This window comes from Staurois parvus, unplaced genomic scaffold (genome assembly GCF_062004578.1).
Source record: "Staurois parvus isolate SC_StPar_1 unplaced genomic scaffold, SC_StPar_1.0 ptg000288l, whole genome shotgun sequence".
NCBI lineage: Eukaryota > Metazoa > Chordata > Amphibia > Anura > Ranidae > Staurois > Staurois parvus.
The window spans coordinates 2,966,207-2,978,710 of NW_028318084.1; the positions used below are offsets into that span (position 1 = coordinate 2,966,207).

Sequence of the window (12,504 nt, forward strand, 5' to 3'; positions counted from 1 at the left end):
CTTGTTCGGACAGATTTCAGTGAGTTATTCCTAAAAATTACAGCCTACAATAAAAAACTACATATTTCTATGCAAAAAAATGGTACCGCTTTCAGCACAAAAAAATCAGAAAGAATCATACCGCCGAGGAGGTTAAATACAAAATGGTCAACAATTGGAGTGCATGGTGAAAATGTATTCAACAATACAGTCATTTATCTACAGAGAGCCTATGGAGAGTCATACGTGTAGATAATGTGCATGAAGTAGAATGATCAAGCAAGTAAAAGGGCAATTACTTTTACATGAAAAACCTACTTAAAGTGACCATGTCAATCACTACAAGATGTACAAGCCAGCGGAGAATAATACAGTGTGCAGTCGGGGTAACAGGTTTTTGAGCCATCTGACCGGTCAATTGCCTGTTTAATATTACAGCAACTTTTTCAAGCAAATTTTATCAGCAGCCTAATTAGTAAAAGTGAGTGTTTCCCCCTTTGGTGAAAATTTAACGATGACAAAATTAAGTTTGCTGAAAAATCATTTTCACCAAACTGCTCATCCCTAATAGCGACGAATGAAATTTATAGTTCTCTCACCTTGTCTCATCAATATAAACGGACTCAAGCACAGTGGCTGCATATTCCAGGTTCTTTTTCAGGTCCACTACTGAAGCTTCTCCTCTCTCCAGCTGTTTCACCAGACATCGTAACCTGCACAGAACATAAAAAGAAGAAGATATTTAAGAAGGGATATAGCTGTAAAAAGCATATTGAAATGTAATTATTAAAAGCTTTTATAACGACTGCATTCATTTCATACAATATCCTCTCATATTTTACTATTAATGTATTTGTGAGGATTCATTATAATTAAAAATGAATTATTGGGTAATTACACGGTTCTCTTTTAAGTGTAATTAAAGAATAATATTTTTTGTTGAAAGTGAACATTATGTAGGCAGCAAAACACTGGTACTATTTGCTAAAATAGTAATAACTGAAGCCATAAGATTTGAAATAGACAAACAGTACAAGTATTATACTCTATATACTGTATATTGTGCTCTATTAAAGGGAACCTGTACTTTGCTAGACTATGTAAATGGTTCACCATATAGGAGGGACCAGACACCTAATATCCAATATATACAGAGGAACATGTGACCTTCTCACTCTTTTCCCATAATATAGATCTTGGTACTTAACCACTTGCCGTCCGCCTGCTGTTTATAAAACGGCAGGGAGGTGGCACTCCAGGGGCGGGTTGCCGTTCATAAACGGCACCCGCCATTTCTAGCTGTGCGCGCTCCCTTGGAGCGCGCAGCACCACGATCCGGTGCCCGCTGTGTCCTCCGGACACAGTGAAACACCAATCGTCAGACGGGACCTCTGTACGAGGTCCCGATCATGTGATCACTGATTGGCCAATCAGTGATCACATGCAAAGTATTAAGCAAAATGTCACTTGTGACATCATTGCTTACTACGTGTGAAATCTGTGAATGATCACAGAGGTCACATGGTACAACAGCCTTGTACCATGTGACAAGCTGTGACCAATCACAGCTCACTCAGTAGATCTCAATGGATGCAAGAATGCAGACAGAGAGAAAGAGAAATGATTGCTTTTACATCCTATATGGGTGTAAAAGCAATCACTGTAAAAAATAAAAAATAAATCTTTATCACCCCCCCCCCCACAAGTAGTACAGTGTCCCCATGGTGACTGCTAGGGTGACAGTATGTAAAAAAAAAAAAAAAAAAAAAAAAAAAACCCAAATAATAATATAAAAAATAAAATAAAAAAAAGGCTTATTTTTTTTCTTACTAAAAAGATAACGGAATATATTTTGGTCAAAATTTATGACGAAAGATTATTTGCAACATTTTATAAGAAAAATGTTGCAAATGTTTTCAAAATTTTTGGACTTTTTCATTTACATAGCAAAAAAAAAAACAGCGTTGAATAAATACCACCAAAATAAAGCTTTATCTGTCTCAAAAAAATTGTAAAAAATTCATATAGGTACAGTGTTGCATGACTGCGCAATTGTCATTCAAAGTGTGAAAATTGCCCTGGACAGGAAGGGGGTAAAAGTGTCCGGACAGGAAGTGGTTAAACAGCCAATTGTCAGGTGCTTAATCACTGTCACGTGGGGGCATTGTGGGGGGATGTACATAGGACTTTCAACTTAGTCAGAACTTGTGCAGGTACCTGATACTGAATTGGGGTTGATGGAATTGTGGGATAGGTAAGTACACACTGCTGAGGATCCCTCTTGTAGTATGGCCAAATTGCAGGTACACAGAAACAACTGTACAAAGTACATTTCTCTGTAGTAGAGACCCATTGCTACCTTGTAAATTTTGGGGTTGCAAAAAAAATAAACATATATACTCTACCTCTATGCTGCAATATCAGTGTGATGCTGAAGCTGTCCTACATTGACTCTAACTGAGTGATCACATGACCACTAATTGCTCTGTTCTCAGTCTGCTTAGAGTGGAGAGCAGTGACTGTCAGTCACCACTCTCTGCTCTCCTCCTCCAGCACTCACTGCAGCACCGGATAGGAGAGAAGGCTGGCGCAGCTGACTCCAGCTTTCAGCTGCATGTTGAGACGCAAAGCCAGCTGTCAGACAACTGGGTGAATCCCAAAAAAAAATGTCGGGACCTTTCCAGATCCAGGAGAAGCTCTGCCAAGTCTTCAGACAGGGGTTGTGAGTCTAATAAGATTTAATAGTTGTAAATAATTACTCTTTGAACAAGTTAATGTGTTAAGTAAAATATTAAAGTTTGCATTAACTAATAGACAGCAACACAAGACAGCATAACTAAATTAGTTCATTATATGGATTATGGAAGTACTTGTTTCCTACCATAAATAAAAACACTTTGTTGCCAAGCTCACCTATGTAATCTAGACCAGGGGTCTCTAAACTATAGTCCTCCAGCTTTTGAAGTACTACAAGTCCCATTATGCCTCTGGGAGTCTTGCCCGTGACTGTCAGAGTCTTGAAAGGCCTCATGGGACTTGCAGTTCCTCAACACTTGGAGAGCCATAGTTTGGAGAATCCTGATCTGGTCCATATGGCTGACTTGCTAAAGGGAAATATGCTGTTTGCTTTGCAAGGGAATTTTTCCTCATCTTCGTGAATGTGATGAAAATTCACTTTTTTTTGCTTGCAAATGTTTTGATATTTTAAGCCAGCAGAGCTCCATCTTTTTGAAACAACTTAAGGGAAAATTCCTTTTCAAAGTGAAAATTCCTTTTCAAAGTCAACAGCTTATTTGCATTTAGTAAGTAAACCAATATTTGGCTCACTGCAAAGGAACACCTTTGTGTCGTTTTACAGAGAATCTATTATCTTAAATTATAAAAGGAGAAAAAAAAACCTTGTTTGGTAGATGTAAGCTGGACATACATGACACCTCTCACGGCTTCAACTACCACCTCTATGCCAACGACACACAAATCTATCTCTCAACCCCCCACCTTACCCCCTCAGTCTCCTCCTGAATCACACACCTACTGAGCGACATATCAGACTGGATGTCACTCCACTTCCTTGAACTGAACCTCTCCAAAACTGAGTTTTTTGTCTTCCCCCCAGCCTGCACACCACCCCCCATTGACTTCTCCATCATGTCCAACAACACCACCATCAAACCCGCCCCGCAGGCCAGATTACTTGGTGTCATTCTGGACTCCAACCTATCCTTCCAGCCCCAAGTCCAATCTTTAACAAACTCATGCAGATTCCACCATTGCCAAAATACGCACGTTCCTAACCCCAGAAACCACTAAACAGCTCATCCACTCCCTCATCATATCACGACTTGACTACTGCAACTCCCTCCTCACTGGCCTGCCTCGCCGCTGGCTATCCCCGCTTCAGTCCATCCTGAATACGGCTGCCAGACTCATTCACCTTTAAAACCGCTCCATCTCCGCCACCCCCCTCTGTCAATCCCTCCACTGGCCTCCACTCAGTGTCCTCCACCCCCCTCTGCCAATCCCTCCACTGGCTTCCGATTGCGCAACGGACCAAATTCAGAATCCTAACACTGACGTACAAAGCCGTCCACCATACTGCCCCGAACTACATCACCGACCTAATATCCAAGTACCACCCAGCACGCACACTCCGCTCCTCACAAGACCTCCTTCTCTCTAGTTCCCTGGTCTCCTCCTCCCATGCCCGCCTCCAGGATTTCTCCAGGGCGTCACCCATCCTCTGGAACTCCCAACCTCAACCCATCAGATTATCACCTACTCTCCTCTCCTTTAGGCGCACCCTGAAAACCCATCTCTTCAGGGAAGCCTACCCCACCCCCTGCTAACCTGCCGACCTCCTCCACTCTTCCTACCACTCCATCCCCCACAGCTATCTCCTCCTGTGCCACCATCCCCTCCCTCCTAGATTGTAAGCTCGAAAGAGCAGGGCCCTCGATCCCCTCATGTTTTGCATTGTATTGGTATTGTTCTGTCACATGTTCTGTCCCCCTTTGTAATGTACAGCGCTGAGCGAACTATTGGCGCTTTATAAATACTGTATAATAATAATAATGTTGGAATTTGAAAGTACAATTTTAAGTAACAAAGTGGTGTTAAAGCCTATATATAAAACCTTTTTGTGTTATAATAAATTCCCAAAATAAATTAGAAAATCATAAATATATACCAAGAAATATAAAATATATAAAAAATTCAGATGAAGACCGGAAGTGACGAAACGCGTTAAAGGAGTGACGTCAAGACGCACGTACGCAGACCGGAAGTGTCGCCGCTGCCATTTTTAAGGTTATCAACACATGGTGGAGGAAATGTTTGGTGGAAACAGATAGAAACCATGTTTGGAGTTGATAATCTGGTTTTAATATGTGAGTTTCTAATAAATGTTATCCCTATGCTTTGATTATTGCTCCTAAGACCATTTTATCTTTCTGAGGACCTTGGAAAAATATTACTAAAGAAGAATTTGGAGGATTACTGATCCATAATGTTTGTAGAGCTCTCATAATACTCACAGAGGGTAATAGTATTTAGTACTATTGTGTGGTGGTTGATGGTATTCACTGAGTTGCAGTGATCAGAGTGTGTACACTTTGGATTGATGTGTTTAGAAGCACTATATATAAAAAAATTAATTAAGATTGAATTTAATTATATATATATATATATATATATATATATATATATACACACACACACACACACATTTTTTTTTCACTAATATTTTTGAAGTGAAGTGTGAAGTTGCACGGGGTGATTTCTTTTAATTAATTGAATTGCACTAGATTATTTATTTATTTTTTTTTTGAGGTACGTTTTTGGATGAAATAGAGGTCAACTTTCATATTTGGAGGAAAAAGATTGGAATTTTGGACACTGTTTTTGGACTTATTTTGGGATTTATCTTTGGATTTATTATTGGACATTTTGGATTTGGGGATTTTTTGTATTCTTTAGTTTTTTATATATTTTATATTTCTTGGTATATATTTATGATTTTCTAATTTATTTTAGGAATTTATTATAACACAAAAAGGTTTTATATATATTTTATTACACTTTCTAGGGTGGAAGGTATTAACTTTTTGAGGGCATAAAAAGGAGGGTACACATTTAATTGGTGTTAAAGCCTACCTAAGCTGGCCATTGAGTTTATCGGCCCCTGCCCTGCATAGATGTTGGTAAAAAAAGATTGCGTAATGCGAATTTAACTTTGCAAAACTGTAAGAGGATCAGAAAGGCACAACCAGGTGGCAGGGCCAGTATTTCTTATTAGCCTGTTGTATTTATATAATGACCAACGTAACATTGAAGCATTCTCCTAACACACTAAAGCATACTAACATTATTTATAGGAAGCTGATCACTTTCATATATCTGAAAAATGTTTACCAAGTCTAACCATATCTGTTTCAATTAAATTATGTGTATTACATATCTGTTGATGTCAATAGTGTAATATACAATTAATAGTGTTCTTTGCAATTATTACTTTTTTTTTAGGCTTAACTGTTCATATAAAAGGTCAGTTGGCGTTTTAACCTCTATTCTATTCTATATTTGTGAGATTAGTTTCACTATAAAGGTTGAATTGGCTCAGCAGCCCTGTAGATTCATGCATTCTATCAATTGCCACATTAGACTATTAAGATTAAAAGATTAAAATCAACTCATAGAGTTTAGCCATTACAGCTGGTTTTCAATGTGCTGAACATTTTATGGCATATACAGTATGTGTGTTTGTATGTGTATAAAAAAAAAAAAATTTTTCTAGTTTTGGTGGGCAATCATTTTTTTTATTTCAGTGTTGCTGCTGGTGAGTTTACCCTCACTTCCTGTCTGGTAAAACATTGTCAGCAGGACAGAAAATGAGGTTAAATTCCTCTAACAGAAAAACAGTAAGAGCCTGACAGGGGCTTTAACACTTCTCTACTCTATCCAAAACTAAGGAAAAACAAATTCAACTTGACACACACACTACCCTAACCTGTGAAATTACCTCTTTTGCTGCTGGTGCCATTTTTCTTTTTTTTTTTTTAAACATGAACTAAAATATACATTTTTTAAAATTAAAATGTGCTTAAAACCCCAAAACTGTTTATATTTTTTATGGGTCCCCTGCTTTCAAAAAATATAAACATGGCAGGTGCAAGTTTTTATGTCACAAAATATCAGTGCAGCTGTCTGAATATTCAGTAAGGGATACAATCAAAATGAATTTAGTATACTTAAGCACATTTTATATTTTTATATTCACATATTCGTACAATAGTATAAATATATATATATATATATATAAATATATATATATATATATATATATATATATATATATATATATATATATATATCCTTGATTTGGCAACAATACAAAATGCCCAAATGTGTCAACGGCAATTTAAAAAGCTTCACAGGTTATTGTGACGGGAGTGACTTTGGGGGTGGGGGGACCTCTGTATCATCTTCCCAAATTCCCATTATATTTAAGGCACCCTGTGCCTGTTAAGGGGTACACGGTGTGTATGTGAATGTCTGAGTCTTGTGTATAGTGTGTGTTTTTTTCTTCTCGGCCACATGGCTGTCCATTGTCTGTTTGCCATGTGCTACCCCCCATTGTGCTGTGTCTTCCTGTCCAGCCAACTATTATGGGATGTACTGTTTGTGTATTGGTGTGGGGGTTGGTCAATGTCCTTTGCCATGTGCTTCATCCCATTGTTCTGTGTCTTGGTGGGATGGGGAGGGGTGATGATGTATTTCCTGTTCTTGGTTGTGTTTCCCCGCCCTCTGTATATATCCTGTGTTTTGTGTTAAAATAAAAAGAGTTGGATTCCTGTTTTAAGAAGAGCTGGGTGCTGTCTGTTTCCTGAGGGATTTCAAGGGGTGTTCGGACAGGGGAAGCTGTGGTATAACGGAAAAACTCAGTGCGGTCTGGGTTCCGGTTCCGTTACAGTTATCATCCTACAGTTAAAAATGAATAATGGCCTTAGAATTATTTCTCTAATTTGCAGCAATACCGAACATGTGTGGTGCAATTGTCATTTATGTACACATGTTGTGCCTTACGTGCATGATAACACCACTATGCAATAGCACTTTTTGAGTGACAGGTACCAATAATGGAGGCATCAGGGGTCTATCGGACTTCTGATGCCTCCCCCTGCAGTATGGGAACACTGTTTCACTTGGCTCTCCAGGGAATGGATAGCTCTGAAACCAAAAACGCTCAGAGATTAAGGCTTTTGGATTTTTGGGGGGCCCGCTGTTCAGGCCATGAGTTTGTTTACATGCCACTACTGTCACTTACATAGTAGTTATGTAGTGCAGCAAAAAAGGGTTAACCCAAGTTTTAACCTAACATAACACGAATACTAACCAGTTTAGCTCTCACTACTGATCACCCGATAGGAACTAAAGCACTTCTTACTTTTCTGCAATGGGCCTGCTTATTCTGTGGTGACTTTAGGATTACTTAAGATTGCAAAGTTTTATATATATATATATATATATATATATATATATCCTGTAGATAAATAGTCTAAAATGTATTCTGTAATTTGTGCTGTTTGAGCAGACCGCCCCGTAAGGACGTCGTTGGTGACGAAACGCGTAGGGCGTGGCCTACTGGATGCCGACATCTGGGAATAAGCGCTGGGTCTACGAGTAGAGGATCCGTGGTAGACGGTGGTGTGCCTATATACTGTTGCTCGAATCAATGCCCATGAAACTGGTGTCGGTGTAGACACCTTAAAATGTGAGTGTTATTTATACATTAAAGCTTTTAAACGATTTGAAGCTTGCTGCACTATGATCTCTTCCTTTTACTTTTGAACATGGTCCCAATGATACGGAGATATACGATTTAGAGATGATATATACCCCTGGAAATTATCAATAGCTTTGAATGGTGGCGACTCATCCTATAGGATATCGGTTGTTTGCAGAGTATTGCATCCAAGAACTTAATTGATATCAAAAGTGTTTTTTGCTGTTCCAATTGTTGATCAGCATTGAGTTCTGGTGAGTGATCCAACTTCTTTGGTGGTGGATTTGATACGGTGTGGACACTACTTGACTTGCAAAATATTTTTTGGAGATATATTTTTTGGACATTTATTTATTTATCAACACTTTTTCACATATTGTTTTCTTTGTTATATGTTCATTTAGCGCATTCCTTTAATTTCATTTGAGAAGACACTAAGATTGTGATCCTGCTGCAAAGCATTGCAACGTTATTTACAAATAATTAAAAACATTTGCTCTTTTTGTAATGCCATACTAAAAATAAATAAATAAATAAATAAAAATGGAACAAATTTAAATACCAATGGTTAGAAAGATAGAAATAAAAAATAAAAAAATCAGAAAATAATAGTTGAGGGGAGAAGGAGAATAAACAGTTAATGATGGCTAATTTGGGAAACTAAGGTTTATTAGGGGTAAATGGAAATAACACTTATTTTCAAAAAGCTCATCCACAGCCAGGGGTGGACTGACCATTTGGAAACTCGGGCACTGCCCAAGGGCCTGGGGTCAGTAGGGGGCCCCATGAGATGCCCCTGGTACCTTTTTCATAGGCTTTTTTGAGTTTGGGCAAGGACACAGGGGCCCCATGATCCCCTATTGCCCGGGGGCCCCATGAGTTGTCAGTCCGCCCCTGTCCTCAGCTTTATCTTGCAATGAATGAAATAGTTATGAACGGTTACTTTGTATCTATTCTATCTGTACACAGTCTGAAACAAAAAGTTTCTATTTCTCAACTTGTTTAATTACTACCTGCTATGTTCTTTTTTTATATTACTTGTTGGGCCCTTTGCAGGGTAATTGGTCTTATATATAACACTTCTTCTGCACAATAATACCTCAATTTTATTTAAATTAGCAGCCGAGGATTAAACCTGGGCCCAATTATTTTAAATTGAAATTGTATTTCCATTTTTGCAGTCAGATTTGAGAACAATCCTGTATATAGTTGTTCTGTGTTCCCTTTCACACAGAAGATCTAAAATAAATGAAAAATATATTTCTTATCTTTAAGATTTGTCTTAGCAGAAGGTATCATGGCAGACTGCAAGCCTTTTATGAACTATTATTATACAGTATTTAAATAGCGCCAAAGGGTTTGCTCAGCGATGTACAATAGCAAGGGGGACAGAACATGAGACAATACAGTAACAATACAAAACACGAGGGGTTCGAGGGCCCTGCTCCTTGGAGCTTACAATCTAGGAGGGAGGGGAAAGTGGTAAAGGAGGAAGTGGCTGTGGGGGATGGAGTGGTGGGAGGAGAGGAGGAGATCGGCTGTTAGGTGAGGGTGGGGTAGGCTTCCCTGAAGAGGTGGGTTTTCAGGGTGCACCTGAAGGTGAGGATAGTAGTCGACAGTCTGATGGATTGGGGTAGGGAGTTCCAGAGGATGGGGGAAGTCCTGGAGAAGTCCTGCAATCGGGCGTGGGAGGAGGAGACCAGGGAGCTAGAGAGTAGGAGGTCCTGTGAGGAGCGGAGGGCACGGGTATGGTGGTATTTGGGTATCAGGTCAGTTAGGTAGTTTGGGGCAGCGTTGTGAATGGCTTTGTATGTCAGAGTTAGCAGTTTGAATTTAATGCGTTGGGCAATCGGGAGCCAGTGAAGGGATTGGCAGAGGGGGGTGGCAGAAGTGGAGCGGTTGGTGAACTGGATGAGTCTCGCCGCTGAGTTCAGGATAGACTGAAGCGGGGATAGCCTGTGATGAGGTAGGCCGGTGAGAAGGGAGTTGCAGTAGTCCAGGCGTGAGATGATGAGGGAGTGTACGAGTTGTTTAGTAGTGTCTGGGGTGAGGAATGTACGTATCTTGGAGATGTTGCGGAGGTGGAACCTGCATGACCTTGATAGTAATTGGACGTGAGGTTGGAAGGAAAGGTTTGAGTCCAGGGTGACACCCAGGACTTTGGCATGTGGGGTGGGAGTGATAGTGGCGTTGTTAGTAGTGCTGGAGAGGATGGGGGGGGCACGGGGTGGGGGTAAGACCAGGAGCTCAGTTTTAGACCGTTTTAATTTGAGGAAGTGGAGCAACATCCAGTCTGATATGTCGTTCAGGAGGTGGGCGATGCGGGCGGAGAGGTAAATTTGTGTGTCGTCGGCATAGAGGTGGTAATTGAACAAGCTCAGTGCATGTCTGTCCCAATAGAAAGGCTTAGGACAAGCTTAGTTTCCTCTCATTAATGTACGCTCCAGAGGGCCAGCTTCTTAACCCTTTGATATACAAGGGTTTATTTACTAAAGCTGTAGAGTGTAACATCAGGTTCACTTCTGCATAGAAACCAATCAGCTTCTAAGTTCAGCTTGTTCAATTAAGCTTTAGCAATAAAACCTGGAAACTGATTGGTTTCTATGCAGAAATAAACCTGATCTTGCACTCTCCAGCTTTAGTAAATAAACCTCACAGTGTTCAAATCTAGTTTACAACTGACAAAGAGATCTGCCAGCAAAGTAAACACAGGTTTAATCATGGCAAATACAGCTCCCGAGCCCCGCATAAACAAAAATAACTAAGTATTATTTTTCAGTGCTGGAGTTGTCAGAAAAGAGCATCTAAAATGGTAAGCAGCAATTTTTTTATATTTTTTAAGCTATGCTATGTGAATAAAAATATGTAACAAATATAAAGAATGTGCTATCCCAATCTGGCTGCAAAAGTTGGAATACACTTTAAATTGTTTCTTGAAGCAGAAATGAATGCTTCTTTGACATTTATTTGCAAGGTGCAATTAAAGATGAATTCCAGATATGGCTATAGTGGCGGCACCTCTTTACCTTGTCCAATCCGAGAACGCTCTGCATTCAATGAGGAACTGCAAAACATTGTATGAATGATGCCCATGCCTAATGGGTGACCTCCTCTGTTCAGAAATCAGCAAAGTACAGTTGCAAGAAAAAGTATGTGAACCCCTTGGGATTACGTGGAGTTTTGCATGAATTGGGCATAAAATATGCTCTGAACGTCATCTAAGTCACAATAGAAGAACACAGTCTGCTGAACATAATAATACACAAACATTAGATGTTGCCATGGTTTAATTGCACATAACATGTAACGCAGTCACACTTTAAGGGCTCATGTACACTGCAGCTGATAAACTCACATTTAGGAGCTGTTCAGCGTTTTTTTCAGCAGCCCCTGAACTCTCCCTAATGTTTTCCTATGTGTCCATGTACACATCATCATTTACAGTCGTTTACAGGCATTTGAGTTTACAGATGTTTTTTTGAACACAGAAAACTTGCGTTCAGCAGTCGATTTTATCAGCGTTTCAAACGCAAAACTTTTTTTGACTCTTCCAGTTCCCGATACTGTCCAGAGACTTTTTTCATCATGAAAGACGTATGCAAAATGTTTTTAAGGTACTCAGATGGACAAAACACTGAACACAGGATGTTCTTACCAAGCTTGGCACACATTATAATGACCAATTCACACCTCAGACCTCTCCCACCCTTGGAAACAAAAGATATGTTAATGCCTATTCACACCTCAAATTCCTCATGCAGACCCCCTGCCAGGTGGCCTTAATGACTCCCTCCACCAGACATCTTTCCCACCCTTGGAAACAAAAGAAATGTTAATAAACAACTCACACCTAAGATATCACTAAAAAGTTACCAAAGAAATGTTCCAATAAATACAAAACTTCTATTATACCAACATCATTGCGCCAATGTAATAAAGAGAGGAAATACACTCACTGGATGCTGCTATTAATAAAAAACTCAAAATAATAATAAAAATGTGAAAAATATACAAATCACAAATAATAGCGCAAACCAAATCACACAACTAAATATAACCACCACCAAATAAGTGCACATTAATAGTGCAAACAAAAAATCAATAAATGGGGAATCTCAATATAGTCCATTCCCTTGGAAGAAGTCATTGGACGAAACGCGTCAGTGTGGCCTTCCTGTGACGTCACTACTCATGCTGATGCATGTGTCCGGATCACGTGATCGCGCTATTACCATCTTGAATGC

General features: G+C 39.5%; 1 protein-coding gene across 3 annotated transcripts in view; it reads right to left on the bottom strand.

Moving 5' to 3' along the window:
• The window catches only part of LOC149458313 (dual specificity calcium/calmodulin-dependent 3',5'-cyclic nucleotide phosphodiesterase 1C-like), a 298,681-nt gene extending 297,992 nt beyond the window's left edge, over positions 1 to 689 (bottom strand). For all 3 annotated transcript variants that reach the window (XM_089682402.1, XM_089682404.1, XM_089682403.1), the window contains exon 1: positions 579 to 689. The gene's annotated coding sequence lies outside the window, so the exon portion shown is untranslated. The remainder of the gene's footprint in view (positions 1 to 578) is intronic.
• Between the last annotated feature and the right edge of the window lie 11,815 nt (positions 690 to 12,504).